Source organism: Armigeres subalbatus, chromosome 2 (genome assembly GCF_024139115.2).
Source record: "Armigeres subalbatus isolate Guangzhou_Male chromosome 2, GZ_Asu_2, whole genome shotgun sequence".
NCBI lineage: Eukaryota > Metazoa > Arthropoda > Insecta > Diptera > Culicidae > Armigeres > Armigeres subalbatus.
This window is the reverse complement of record NC_085140.1, coordinates 397,809,430-397,825,606: the sequence shown is the minus strand read 5'-3', so window position 1 is coordinate 397,825,606 and position 16,177 is coordinate 397,809,430. Positions and strand designations below refer to the sequence as shown.

The 16,177-nt window shown below is 43.7% G+C and overlaps 1 long non-coding RNA gene across 1 annotated transcript; it reads right to left on the bottom strand.

Moving 5' to 3' along the window:
• Positions 1-4,216: 4,216 nt before the first annotated feature.
• LOC134217511 (uncharacterized) lies at positions 4,217-5,456 on the bottom strand. Its single transcript, XR_009981068.1, has 3 exons — positions 5,005-5,456; positions 4,557-4,670; positions 4,217-4,479 (listed from the first exon to the last, which is right to left on the bottom strand). It is a non-coding gene; the product is annotated as an uncharacterized LOC134217511 (long non-coding RNA).
• Between the last annotated feature and the right edge of the window lie 10,721 nt (positions 5,457-16,177).

Here is a 16,177-nt window from a genome sequence, read left to right as displayed (position 1 = left end):
TATAACTTTTGATCGGAAAAAGATATTGAGCATATTTACCCATCAAAAGTTGCATTTTTTTGAACTCTAAAAGTCACCTGAAGACGACTTTTTCGAGAAATCTAAAACAAAAAAATTAGATCAAAAATACTGTTTTTTTGAGGTACACCCTAATCCAATTTGGTAAAATTGCTCTAAATCAGCCAACTTAAGAGCTACAGAAAAAGTTTTTTTAGCAAAATTGATTGGAATGAGCTGCGCTACAACTTTGTAGAACATAACATGTCAATATTCTGAGAAATAAAAAAAATATTTTCTATTTTTTTTTAAATGATGGGCCACCCTATTTTTTGGTAGAACCATAATGATGGCCTTACTATTTCGAACAATTTTGTAGAACAACAGTTTTTTCTAAAAAATATAGTTTTGGCGTAAAATTCATCTTTCCGCGTAAATCTGTATCCTGGACCATAGTGCATTGAGATGTAGAGAGTCGATCATAATTGGAAAATTGAATGCCCCCGAATTCGTTCATTTCTGGTGAAATCGGGTAAGAAAAATGATTTAATACGGCGCGCCGCCAAAATATGATAGTTAGTTCACATACAAAAAGACGTAACACTAGATAAATTACCATCGACCATGACTTTAACGATCAATTCGAATTTGATTGATTGCGCGTTTCACAACTAGAGGCGCTAACATCGTAATCCTTCGAGTTTGACATTCCAATTCAGCGCCTTCTAGTGACAATGTCACACGAAATAGTGTATCGTGTAACATGCTCGCAAGAGGGTGGTAGAGGAGTTGAGCGATGGATTTTTTAGAAAAATGGTCATGCTGTTACGCCTGTTTGTCAGTGGTTAGTTGTAAGTTATACGGCAATCAAACTGGTTCGAAAACTAAATCATTGTTTTATTTTGACAACTTGGATCCTATTTCACATAAACACATTTTGCGATTCAATATTCGAAACACATATAGAAATTCAGTGTTACTTACGTCTATTGCTGCTTTTGCACAATGGGGAGTTTTCATGTCAAATGACGGCCAAAATTATATAATAATGAAATGTGAACTTCCGTAGTAACGCGATGCCAAATGACAGACTATTCTGAAATTATTTTTTTAGTGAGATGCTTTCGAATTTCTAAATACTATTAAGTTTAAAGGAAATTCATTCATTGGTATAAGCATGTTCTAAAATTTTAATTTTTCTATTGCAACGTGGCCTGCAAACCTGTAACGGTGGATGATCTTAATGGCTACTCAGTGATGGGATAATGTCTCAGTTTCGAGGTGTAAGAGTAATATCAGTAGTGATTCATTTCTCGAACACTATTGTAATATGTATTTGAATAGAAACAGTCGATGGTTTACCCAGTAGTGTTCTATTTTTTACATTATTGGAAACCCTGATTAATCCACTTAGCGGTGATGGTGCCGTAAGAAGTCTAGGGTAGGTGCCAATCGCTCCAGGGGCGATGCCCTAGTCATCATGACGAACTACTTGAAGGCGATACTCGGCGTACTCGGGCGTACTCGGACGTCTTGAACGCAATGAGGAGTGACGTCAAGCTCGGTGAGCTCGGCGCCGACGTACGTCGAATAAGACGTACCCAGATGGGCGAGATGATCCTCGAGCTGAAGTGGGGCGTCTCGCAAAAGGGCGCCGCGAGACGGTCAAGGTGAGGGCCCTCACGACGGAGGTGAATCTAAGGGTTAAAGACCTGGACGAGATCACCGAAGTCGAAGAGCTCGTCACGGCACTGCGGCGAGAGTGTGAAGTGGAGACGCCCACCGCAGCCGGTCGGCTACGGAAAGGTCCGGCAGGGACACAGGTAGCATTGGTTCGGCTATCTGCAGCGGACGCCTCCAAGGTAGTCAAGTTAGGGAGCGTCAAGGTGGGATGGTCGGTGGGCCCTGTGAGCATATACGAGCAACCCGAAGTTTGCTTCAAGTGCCTGGAACCGGGGCACAAGCAATGGGACTGCAAAGGCCCTGACAGAAGCAAGCTCTGCTGACGCTGCGGATTGGAGGGACATAAGGCACAATGCTGTATGAACCCTCCCAATTGTTTGATTTGTACCAGCGAAGCAATTCCAGCAAGCACTCCATGGGGGGTTCGAAGTGCCCGGCGTTTAAGCGTGCTGCAAAATCACAGTGCAGGTAACACAACTGGCTTGCTCGGCCTCGCCCGAGTGTCCGGTGTGCGCAGGTTTAGAGGAAACGGCGAAACACGTGTTGTTCGTGTGCCCACGTTTTAGCGCAATGCGTGACCACATGCTTGCCACATGTGGTCTGGACACTACCCCGGACAACCTAGTTCAGAGGATGTGTAAAGATGAAGTTGGCTGGAACGCCGTTTTATCGGCTATCGCCCAAATCGTCTCGGAGCTACACAGAAGGTGGCGCGTGGACTCAAAGATGGCTAGTTCAGGCGCAAACAAGAGGTGGTCAAAGGGTTCGGAGTCGGCTTCATGGGTCATACCGATGGTCATGCCCTGTGGTCGAACTCGATCCTTTTATCGAACAAGTGGCCGCGCGAAGAACAACATGGTATCGTCGCTTTCGCGGCGTCGATCAACTGGTCGGGTTCCGAGCCCGAGCACGGAAAGGGGTCCTCGTCAAGGTTAGGGTAGGCGTAGGCACCGCGTCCGTCGGCAAGTCCCTCTGTATGTTGGCGAACAGACCCTATCGAAGAGAGGTCAATTTGGGGTGCACGCGGCATCATCATTCTTGATACCAGTCGTGCAGAGGGAAGCAGGCGCGAAGTCTACCCTTCCCACCTTCCGAGGACATAGGGCGTGGTAAGGCCACCTGGAAAGCCGGCAACGCGCTGGCACGATACCATGGTGTTCTTCTAAAAAAGCGAGTCACGATGTTCGATGCTGCAAGGTCACGCAGCTAACCTCGAGGGTGCGTCGTGCACTGGCCCCCCTTTGAAGCATTACTTTCTGGTTGTACCGAAGGGACTATGGGCTTGGCGCTAATGGAAACGGTTTAGCGGGTCGGGGATGTAGTCCTGCCTCCCTCGTTTGCTGTTGGAGGTGGTCCCTAACCCCGCACTTCCTGGACAACCCAGGACAACAGTAGATTCCCCCTCCATTGCTTAGGAAGAAAAAACACACACACACACACACACACACACACACACACACACACACACACACACACACACACACACACACACACACACACACACACACACACACACACACACACACACACACACACACACACACACACACACACACACACACACACACACACACACACACACACACACACACACACACACACACACACACACACACACACACACACACACACACACACACACACACACACACACACACACACACACACACACACACACACACACACACACACACACACACACACACACACACACACACACACACACACACACACACACACACACACACACACACACACACACACACACACACACACACACACACAGTGTGCAGCAGGGACTTTGTCCAAGGGCTTGACGACCCCTCCCCATGGCCACTGCGAGTTAGGGGGCCTGTCTAGGATGCGGTGGGGTTTGACAGTGGGCTCTGTTGATCCCCTATAAAAAGCTGCAAGTGTCTGCAAGCAGGCCCTATCAAAGCGACCGTGCGCCGCTCAAAGCACACAAGCCCAAGAGGACACCAGTAAGATCCTGATTATGGTATACTGGTCACGGCAAACGACATTGGACGATTCTCGGTTATGGATAGGACTACCCGGATAAAAAATATGATTAGAATATTATAAATTTTACTGTTACATCACCATGTAAAACATAGAAATTACCATTGAATGTAATGGAACTTTAACAACTAAATCACATCAGAGACAATTGTTTTCCACGATTAAATTAATGGTAAATGGGACTTTTACAATAAAAAAGGGGGGTTGTTATGTATCTTTACAATAAAAAAATCGAAAAAATTTCATACAAAATTCAGAGCAAAACAATTGATTTAACGGTTCTTCAATGGGATGATTTCGAAGGCCAAAACAATAGAAAACAATGTGTTTCAAATGTTTTTTCTCAAATTTTTTTTATTGTTTTACAGTAGAAATACAATGGGATTTTAAATAAATTTCACTTCAATCTCGACTTCAATTTTACAATAAAAATACAATTCAATTTAATGATGTACAATTTATTTTATTGGTACTATTTCAATTTAGTTTTAAATTTTATTTGTAATCAGTAAATTTAAATTTTGTTTCATTTTTAATATATTTTAAGGATAATTCTACTTCAGTTTTAATTAAATTCAATTCAGTTTTAATTTAATTTCAATTTGACTTTAGTTCAATTTGTGTTCGAATTAAAATTAAAATTATATTGGTATTGGTATTGTTAAGTGCGTTAACTGCTATTCAGACCGGGATTCATAAACGTAGATTTCAGTCGCCAATGATGCAACCGGCTATACTCACTGAAGCCGCTGTAACTAATGCTGCTCGCATTTTTTCCTGTGGAAGACGTAAATTATAAGATCATGTCAGGTTTCTTACAAAAAGTATAAGCCGAGAAGAAAAACAAAAGTTACCTGTTTAATTTTTTATTGTATCCCGTTGGTGATATAGCTCGATGATAGTCGCCGAACGATATTGAATCATCAGTGATGGTGGCATGCAGCAGTGTTTTATCATTAATTCAATTTCTGAAAAGGAACAAGGATACATGTTAATAAAAAATCTGCGAACTGCTTCGGCGGTGTAAATCAAGGGACCCCTTCCTGAAGGTCTTTCACGTAAAAAACAATAATGTTACTAGGCACATACATTCCAAAACTTATACTTTTCATTAACTTATTATTGTTATTGCTTTTTGGTATGGGATCATTCATCAGATGGCATAATGAATTAGTGTATTGATATTTTCGAATAAGTTGTTGCTTATAAGGTTTTAATTTATAAGTTTTTTTTTTACGTGTTGAAAGATTTATCCCACCTCAAAATGATCCGGTATATATAGATACCTTGATAGATACTCACCACGGTACAGCGGGAAATGATCGGCCGTTGCTTGCTCGCAGAATCAGTATTGTCGGCGTAGCATCAACTTAGAATTCGGAAGTCGGGACTTCCGAACCGAACTTTCTTCCGAAATTTTATCTGTCAAACTAATTGATGTGTTGTTTAGCGCATCTTTAGGCGAATCCAGCGCACTACTTCCGAAGTTGGGAGAAAATCTGTATCTGGATCTGTATCTGGAGAAAAATCCAACTTCGATATAAAAAGCGTACTAACTTTGTACCGGATAGACGATTATAAAAGGAACACTTCGTTTACTTCGTCTTCTCACTAATCACAAACAAAATTGTACACGCTCATCTAAATCCAGTCATTCTCCAAGTAAAATTAAAAGTGAAAGATTTTGTTCCTTTGAATTTTTAAATTTAAATTGATCAGAACATGAATATTTCAAGACCTGCAATTAAAACATATATTTGAAAATCGGTAGAATTTTCATGTAACTATGAAAGTTATTGTTATTTTATTGTTTTCAATTGTTATTCCATCAACATAATGAATCAATGAAATATTCTCAAATTATATTTTTATTTTCTTTAAAACGGATTATCTGATCACCGAGATGGAATACTTTTATAATTTGTTTAATTTTTGGATGAGCAATATAAAACATAAGCGAACAACTAAAATATTATAGAATGTATCGGTCACATTTAAATGTATTGTACTTTTAAAGTAAGTACAATAAAGGATTTTTACAACCTTGAAAAATCTACAATAAAAATACAATAGATTGTATTATTTACCATACAACCAATTGAATTCCAATGGATCATACCATACAAGGAACTGTAAATTTTTATCCGGGTAGGCGTATATGGGCTGACAGTCGAGCTATTCTGTTTCCTGAGTAAAAAAGAGTGACATCTCTTTGAAATGGAAAGCAGGCTAATGGTTCGTCTGCCTCCGTCCCGATAAACAACCTGGCAGGCCTCCGGTAACGCTCAAAACCTGTCACCTATATTGGTGGGTAGTACGTTCAGATGCACCATTCCTGATTTACGCCGATCCGGCTCTGAACACGGTGCTATAAGGCACCGGAGTCATCCCTTGCATGGACCTCACTGTTTACAAAGGCACCCATGGGATCACAAAAGGCGACTATCTTCAACAGTTAGATATAACGGCCCGGAGGAGGGACCCTTTTAACATGGAAACGAATACAAAAAACAACGAAGGAGCAAGCGGAGCGAATGTTTTCGCAAAAAGTGGGAAGTTGCAGCGATCTCCAGTGATGTCGCAGGCAGCAGTAGCGAGTACCAGTAGTACGGCTAAGACTGCTGAGAACCAGGCAGGCCAACAGGAGCTAGGACCCGGGAATAGGGTGTCCACCCAAAAATCGGAAAGTGGTGCTATTCAGGAGGAGCTACAACTTGAGAGGACCAACCTGATGGAGATGCGGAAGCGAGTCAACGAGCTTTATGACTCCGTGAAGGACAAGGACAATGTTCACACGAAGATCAAGCTTATAGTGACGAGCATCAAGTCCGCCGTAAAAGCAGCCGAACACGAACAGATCGCGCTAAAAAAGAGAGCCGAAGCAGCTGAAAAGGAGCTGAAAGAAGCGGCGGATCATACAGCAGTTGAGACACAGCAGGCACCTAAAAGTCCCCGAATCACTCGCACCGTCCCCGAATCAAAAGCGTGGAAGGGATTTGCCTGGAGAGCAGGAAGTGAAAAAACAACGGAATGTGCAGGACTTTGACAGCGTGCTGAAGGAACGCGTCAAAGGTGATGAGTGGCAGATCGTGGAAAGTCAGCGGGAGAAGAGGAAGAAGCAGAAGGAGAATATTGAAAAGAGGAAGGAACAGAAGATAAAAGAAAAACGTCGTTCTCCTCGGGAGAGAGCGAGGAAGGGATTCGCCTGGAGAGCAGGAAGTGACGAAAAAACAACGGAATGTGCAGGACTTTGACAGCGTGCTGAAGGAACGCGTCAAAGGTGATGAGTGGCAGATCGTGGAAAGTCAGCGGGAGAAGAGGAAGAAGCAGAAGGAGAATATAGAAAAGAGGAAGGAACAGAAGATAAAATAAAAACGTCGTTCTCCTCGGGAGAGAGTTAAAGGTGATGCACTGATCGTAGAAGCGTGCGATAAAACGTCGTACGCAGCGATCCTGAAGAAGGTGAGAGAGGACCCGGAGCTAAAAGACTTGGGTGAGAAAGTGGTGAGAACTAGGCGTACCCAGAAGGGGGAGTTGCTGTTCGAGCTGAAAAAGGATCCCACGATCAATAGCTCGGCCTTCCGGGAGCTCATTGCCAACTCATTGGGCAGTGACGGTAACGTAAGAGCTCTAACGCAGGAAGCAGTGGTCGAGTGTACCCAGACAACCAGAATGCATGCATAATAGAAATGTTTTTCTGTTATGCGATGCCCATGCACACAAATTTCATCGCTTACCAGTCGCGAAAACGCTTTTTGCGTACAAAAGTGGAGGCAATATATGTGTATTTCTTATCCGACGTTGCACGGCAGTGTGTGCGATATGCACGATTTTCATGCGAGTTTGTTCGTTATACATTGCGATGTAGTTTATGATAACAAACTCTGTTTGCAGGGATATGCGATGTCAACATATAAAGCTGGAATAAACTCGCAAAATAGCCTACTGTGCGGGAAAGTTTATAAATAAACTGATGAGCTTCGCACCACAATGCGATTTTGATGAAATTTGGATCGGTAAACGATTTTAATCGTACATTCTTATGCGATGTGTGGTTGTCTGGGTAGAGACATGGACGAGATCACGACGGAAGACGAACTGAGGGATGCACTGGTCTCACAATGCAAGCTGGGGGAAGTGCAAATGACGATTCGACTGAGGAGAGCGTACGGTGGCACACAAGTAGCAGCGATACGACTACCAGCAGAGGCTACCAACAAAATGGTGGAGGCAGGCAAGGTGAAAGTAGGATGGTCGATGTGCCCGTTGAGATTCGCTCCTCGAATCACCAAACAGATGGAGCGATGCTTCAAATGTATGGCATTTGGACACCAGGCGCGAAACTGCAGTGGCCCAGACAGATCCGGTCTTTGTAGGAAATGTGGTGGAGAAGGACACGTTGCTAGGGACTGCACGAAGCAACCAAGATGCCTGCTCTGCAAACCGGAGGATGGAAACGACCACATGACGGGTGGCTTCCAATGCCCTGCCTACAAGAAGGTGATGGCGGGCCGAGATTATTGGAGATCATCCAGTTGAATCTCAACCATTGCGACACCGCACAGCAGCTGTTGTGGCAGTCGACAACAGAAGCAATGTGCGACGTGGCAATTATTGCTGAGCCGTACTGGATTCCTTCTGACAACGGCAACTGGGTGGCGGATGCTACGGGGATTGCGGCGAGAGGTGGTAGACAGTTCAAGCGAGGGTTTCGTAATCGCCAAAATTAACGGGATCTTTGTGTGTAGCTGTTACGCACCCCCAAGGTGGACTTTGGAGCAGTATAACCGGATGCTGGATTCACTCACGGAGAAGCTGATCGGCCGAAAACCAGTGATCATCGGAGGCGATTTCAATGCTTGGGCAATGGATTGGGGAAGCAGACTGACTAACGCCAGAGGTTACAGTTTGCTGGAGGCACTGGCTAAGCTGGGAGTCAGATTGGGCAACGAAGGTACCGTTAGTACATTCCGCAGAGATGGCAGGGAGTCCATCATCGATGTCACGTTCTGCAGTCCGTCGATGGCGAGGAACATGAACTGGAGAGTCTGTGAAGAATATACCCATGGCGATCACCAGGCGATCCGATATAGTGTTGGAACGCGAACGCCGACGGTACGAGGACGGTACGACGGAGATAAGGTCTAGTTGGCGAAGATGGAAGACGAAGGACTTCGATAAGGATCTTTTTATCGAAGCACTTCGAGCGGACAGCGACGCTACAAACCTTGACGCAGACCAGCTGACGGAAACGCTAGCGAGGGCTTGCGATGCGACGATGCCGAGGAAATTGGAGCCAACGAATAGCCGGCGGCCAAGTTACTGGTGGAACGAAAATCTTGCCAACATTCACGCTGCCTGTCTCAGAACTAGGAGACACGTTCAGAGAGTACGGTCTGAAATGGTCAGAGAGGAGCGAAAGATAGTTTTCCGTGAAGCTAGAGCGGCTTTCAAACGGGCGATCCAAATCAGCAAGTCTAACTGCTTCAAGGAATTGTGCCGGGAAGCTGACGCTGATCCTTGGGGTAACGCTTATCGAGTTGTGACAAAGAAGATCAGGGTCCAGCGACGCCAACCGAAATGTATTCGGACAAGCTGAAGATCATCGTGGACGGTCTTTTCCCGCAGCATGGTTCTACGACGTGGCCGCGTACGCTGTACGAAGATGAAGACCTAGTAACCGCTGCAGGTATGCAAGTCACCAATGACGAGCTATTATCAGTGGCGAAAGGTTTGAAGATGAAAAAAGCTCCGGGTCCGAATGGAATTCCAAATGTGGCTCTAAAATCCGCGATTTTGGCGTTCCCGGATCTGTTCAGGATGGTGCTGCAGAAGTGTTTAGTAGACGGTAATTTTCCGGACACATGGAAGATCCAGAAACTGGTGCTGCTGCCGAAACCAGGAAAACCGCCGGGGAATCCAGCATCGTATAGGCTCATATGTCTGCTGGATACACGGGGGAAGCTTCTGGAAAGGGTTATCCTTAATAGGCTTACACAGTTCACGGAGGGTGAGACTGGCTTATCGGAAAAACAGTTCGGATTCTGAAAAGGCAGATCGACGGTGGATGCAATCAGGGCAGTCATTGAAGATGCAGAAAGGGCGTCCAAGAAGAAGAGCGGCAATCGGTTCTGCGCGGTAGTGACGATTGACGTCAAAAACGCGTTCAATAGTGCCAGCCGGGAGGCCATCGCCGCAGCGCTGCATGGAATGCGAATCCCCGACTTCCTGTGTAAGATCCTTAGGAGCTACTTCCTGAACCGGATTCTGGTTGACGACACGAACTCGGGGCAGAAGTCGATCAGGGTTACGGCGGGCGTTCCACAAGGGTCCATACTAGGCCCGAAGTTATGGAATGTGATGTACGACGGGGTGCTGATGCTGAAGTTTCCCAAAGGTGTAAAGATTTACGGATTCGCGGATGATGTCGTCCTAACGATATCCGGTGAGTCACTGGAGGAGGTGGAAATGCTGGTGGCGGAAGCGACCGACGCAGTTGAAACCTGGATGAATGGAGTCAAGCTGCAGCTGGCTCATCACAAAACGGAAGTGATGATGGTCAGCAACTGCAAAGTAATCCAGCGGATGCAGATTACCATCGGAGGGCACGACATCCCGTCGGTGCGGACTCTGAGACATCTAGGTGTGATGATTGATGACCGGTTGAACTTCAACACCCACGTGGACTATTCCTGTGAAAAGGCGGCTCAAATGATCAGTGCGTTAGCAAGGATCATGCCGAACGTCGGCGGTCCGAAAGGCAGCAGTAGGCGTCTTCTTGCGACAGTATCATCCTCGATACTAAGGTACGGAGTTCCAGCCTGGGGAGCTGCGCTCAAGACGAAACGTAACCGGAGGAAGCTGAATAGCGTGTTTCGTCTAATGGCCATTCGAGTCGCGAGTGCGTTCCGAACTATTTCGTCGGAGACAGTTTGCGTTATCGCAGGGATGATTCCAGTCTGCATAACCCTAGCAGAGGACATCGAGTGCTACCAACGGAGGGATATCAGGAATGTGAGGAAGGCGGTGAGACTGGACTCTATGGTGAAGTGGCAGCAGGAGTGGGACAATGCAGATAATGGAAGGTGGACCCATCGGCTCATCCCCAATGTGTCGACGTGGGTGAACAGGGAGCATGGTGAGGTGAACTTTTACCTCACACAGTTCCTGTCCGGACACGGTTGTTTCCGCCAATATTTGCACCGGTGTGGCCATGCGTCATCGCCATTCTGCCCAGCGTGTATCAACGTAGAGTAGACTCCAGAGCACGTGATATTCAACTGCCCGAGGTTTGCGGAGGCACGTAGAAGAATGCCTGTCATAAGGGCGGACAACATCGCAAATCAAATGTGTCGCGATGAAGGTACGTGGCATGCGGTAACCAGAGTCGTGACACAAATAATGTCAGAGCTGCAGCGTAGATGGATAAGGGACCAGCAAGTAAGCGTCGGTTAGGAGGAAAATCCAGCACAGTGAGCAGTGTTTGGTCTCGAGTCGTAGGGGCGCCAGCGAACCAGAAGTCTTCTGCCAACCGGAATCGTCGGATCGACCTCGGCACTCGAACCGTCAACCTGCTGAAGAAAGAAGAAGGAAGTGCTTTGGGTATGTAGGGCACCGCCAGTGCGGACGTTATCCCCCACCGGAACTGTCGGACCACCTCTGCAACCCGAAGACGAAGCCGGCGCAATGCGCGAAAGCGTCCCCTGCGATAGCCGCCGGTAGTCGGGGCACCATCAGTGCGGAAGTTTCCTTCACCGGAACTGGTGGACCACCCTCGACGCCGGAGGAAGTCAGGAGGATTCGAGTGAGGAAGTTTGCGGCACGACCGCCGAGGGATCGAGACAACGTAGCAGTGGATCTCAGCAAGCCAGTCGGCGAACTAGCCTAAGCTAGGGGCCGGAATTTTAGAAGAAGTCCCGGGGGGATCGAGGCAAGGAGGATAAGGGACCCGGTTTATCCAGGAGGCACATTTTTAGCAGGTCGGGAGGAGCCCATCCTTGTTCGCCTTCGAGCACAGTGTGGATGCTCGAGGTGTCTGTCGCGCAGATTTTTGATGGCCTTTAACGATTATAAAAAAAAAACACACACACACAAACACACACACACACACACACACACACACAGACATCACCCCAATTCGACGAACTGAGTCGATCGGTATATAACACTATGGGTCTCCGGGCCTTCTATAAAAAGTTTGTTTTTGGAGCGATCATATAGCTTTTACGTATACTTAGTATACGAGAAAGATAGTTCAAGATAGTTCTCAGCAGCTGAAGGCTCAGAAACACCAAGATTATTTTATCGACGGAAAAAATAAGAAAGAAAAACCAAATCCTAAAAATGATAACAGTGTAAACAACAACACTGAAAGGGCGACCGAGCAGTCGTCGACCAATAATTTTCGGGGAGCGTATCCGAAAAGAACAGGACACCATGGAAGCAGCGATCCAAAGAGTCAGCAGTTTTTGTGGCGGTTTTCCAATTGAGAAATGGGTGCCAAACTTCAATGCAATGCCTTTCACCAATGCGTAATATTTCATGAATATGGCTCGAATTCTTATGTCACACTGACTGTTTCTCCAGGAATTCAGCAATTTACATTTTGGAATGATGAATAAACTAAATTCAATTTTCGCTACCGCGATGCAATACGTTATAACCGAACTCAAAGCTGTAGAATTGTACTAACTTATCTAAGAATTTTCAATTTCGGTTATGCTCAGCCCAGAGAGCCCCGAAACCTCATGTAGGTACCAATGATTAAAAATAAATATAATTAAACATTATCATGATTCTCACTAAATGAATCACACCAAGGTGGTGGTTCATAATCCAGGAAAAATTACCTGCTATAATCAACTATTGAAATGCCTAGAATAAATTATCCCCCAATTGATGATGCTCATTACAGCTGCTGTTTTTCTATCTTTACTGGTATTGCATAACCCAAGCTATCAACGAAAGTTTCGCAGATCATCATTCTTTACGCATTTTCTATGTAGCACTTTTAATCCAAGAAATACTCAGAGAAGCAGAAAAAATGTGCAACATCTTAGGCACAGGAAAGGCGAAATTCGAACCCAACCTGCTTCAACATGGTCTTGATATGCATTTTGTATTTTCCCACTGAGCTACGATAGTCCCCATCAGCGTTTTCCAAAATATAAATAACCATAATCGGAGCCATCCCATCGATTGCCATAAAAAACTTGCAATTGATATTTGGCGAACCGACCGGGCCAAATAGTGTTTTCAGAAATGTTTAATGTTTACCTCTCCGGGGTTTCAGTCGTTAAAATTAATTTAATCGTGAAACCCGGCAGGCCTGTTTGGTTTGACACCTCCGATCGTTGTGGGATGGTCGTTTGTGTGCCATTTGGTTGTGGTGTCGTTGATTTTTACGCTTTTGCTCGTTTGGTTTCATTTGTGCAACAAATGACCAGTCCCATAACGACTCCATTTGGTGAATTGCGCCGAGCTGGATCAATTTCCTCGTTTTATTGGTGTCCATGCTAATGTATCGCACACTTAATTAATAAATCCACACAAATACAACAAATCTACCAAACTGAAGGAGAGCAACATGAGATAAGAATGAAAATTCATATTGGGAATAAATCAGCATACAAATTTCTAACTTTCTAGCTTTCAGATGTATCGTCAGAAGTTGAGAGAGATTAATACAACTTGTTGCGAGCAAATCGAATAAATATAACTGCTTGAAAAATCAGAAACAAATTGTTGGCATGTTTTCGAATAAAAGTATTTTGACCATAAATGCCGAGCCCACCCAACTTTTAACAATAAATAATAAGACAGGATTCTTCATCGACTGTTTTTTTAAACAGCAAGTGAAATAAGCAATCTGTTATTTATGATCAACCTACAGTACCTAGAACTGAAACGCTTAATTCAAATTATTTAATGAATGATGTACTCATGAGAGCGCAAAAAACTCAAACAAAGGTTCATCTCGTCTTATGCTTCTAACCTAGATATATACACGTCTCAGAACAGCTTCCACCGAAACACCTCAAGTCCTACTTCCATTCATGGAAGTAAGTAAAAGCAATTAATTAAATGAAATCAGGAACCGTATGTGGGTCAGTAATTTTCATCTCGTCTTGCCACTTATTGCCATGTCGGTTCCATCCATCCTGCTTTGTTAAGGCTTCTCATACAGATTATTCTTCTAGATCTAGATTCCGGTAAGCACCGGATTCATACTCCCAAGTGGAGAAACCATCCAAATAAAGTGGTCGTTGCCAAAAGAGAGTCTATTTCTCATAGTTGAACAGAATAAAAATGCGACACAAGTTTGCTTTTAGTCGAATTTGTGCTGGCTTTCGGTAATTGTTTGGGCAGCTTCAAGATTGTTTTTTCTTATTGTAAGAAAATCATTTTCACTAAAAATATCACATTAAACGCGAAGTTTCCACACCGGAACAGGAAGGAGTTTTCCGAAATCCAAAATTTAGATCATCTACATACAATCATCTCTTTGTATTCGCCAACGCATGGTTGGTTGTAACTTCGTAAGAAAAGTTGTCGCCTCCTGAAAATTAATCACCCGGGCCGAAGTGTGGAAAATAAATGATTATCTCTTTTCTGGCAATTCGCACAAGATAAACGATCCACCGTACAAATGTCGCTCTGCTTGTGTCGCTCCGGTAAACATTTTGTCGCTTTATTATTCAACTTTTTTTTCTCGTTCAAACACCTTTACAAGATTTGGGCCAGTAGATAAAGGTATCTCGAGAAAGCAATAAACCATTCAAAGGTCATTACTACGAAGCACTCTCAGCAACTGGAGGAAGGCCAACTTTGGCAATAAAAACAGGATTACCAGGCTCCATTTCCTTCTTTATTCTTGGTGGCATTACTTCAAGCTGAGCAGATTTTCGCAATCGTTTCTATGGAAGAGATAACTGCGCTGCTATCGCAATGCTTAACTGTCTTCGAAAATCGTCCTCGAACAGCTTGTAAGGAAATTTCCACATCTGTCCTCACTTAAGAAATTGTCATCTTTATCAGCGGTGAAATCAAGTGCAACGTGTTCGCGATAATCCCTCGAGCAAACATCAGGAATCATGTCATCAAGGTGTCTTCCATCCCGATGTGGAAATACGCCCTGTATGTAAGTATGTAAGTTCAGAGTTGACTTTCACTCTTTCTCACACTTCTCCGGAGGACAATTGCGAGTGGGCTGCTTAGTCGCTGTGTGTCAAGCTCTGAGTCGACGTAAGTGGAAAAGTTTTCTAATTTATTAATGCGCGAAAGTCATACCTAGAAAGTGGAATACTCTTCTTCATAGCTCCATTGCCGAACAAATGGAGCACAGAATTGCCAAGAATAGATTTCTGGATGTATTCACCAGAAAAAAAGAACTCCATTATAACCAATTTAGTAAATGTCTGGAGCTTGTAGTGCATGATAAAAAATTCATAATATTTGTTTTAAAAGAAAAATTTTTTTTATCCTAAACACGCTTGCTAGCAAAAATTATCGAAAAATTGGAGATTTGGGGGTATATTTTCTCTATTTATAAACATGAGATTGTATTTCATTTGAGGAAATATAGTTCACAAACGAATGGACCGATTTGCAACATTTTTTCACTAATCGGTTCGTCTGGAGATCAGCTGTAATAATATAAATGAAAAGAAAAAAAAGCCAAAATGCAACGTTTTCGTAATTTCTGAAGAAGTTTATCAAACTGGAACTGAAATCGATCTAGAGTGTAACAATGCACTCAACAGCGTCGATAGGTCGACAGGGAATTAGGGAATCTATGATAAAAGGTCGAAATTACAATAGGACGAAAGAACAAAAGATCGAAAAGAAAAAACGTCGAAAGGAACAAAAGGTCGAAAGGACAAATTATGAAGTTCATTTAACTTCAAGCAGAAGTAAAACACTTATCTCATCAATCAAAGTTTAAGGATGAGCAATTTTCGAAGAAGGTGTAATTACTATGAAACAATATTATGAATAACCATATAGTTCTGTTAGAAATAGATAGGTATTCATTAAAAAAATAAATTAAACTTGTATTGTACAAGATTGATTCTCTCCGTTTCAGTTTCATGTCTATTTCGATTTTTTGTTCTTTTCAAATTTTTGTCTCTTTCGACCTTTTTCCTTTAGACCTTTTATCCCGTTCGACGTTTTGTCCTTTCGACCTTCTGTCCCTTTCGACCTTTTGTCCTTTTCGACCATTTATCCCATTTGTTTGTGCCATTTGTGATTGTTTGAATAAATTTACAATGCAAGAAAAAGGCATCATCGTTGATAGGTGGATTAGTCTGGGTTTTTTTTTTTTCAATTCCTATCTAGCAAAAATGTAGGCAATTTTTTTCGGTAAAATAAACATAACACATTATGTTATAATCATATTATGACGATCATGAAATGTTCTTTCCTCCATCTTTGACAGAGAATGTATAACAAAATTATTGTATTGTTATTTATT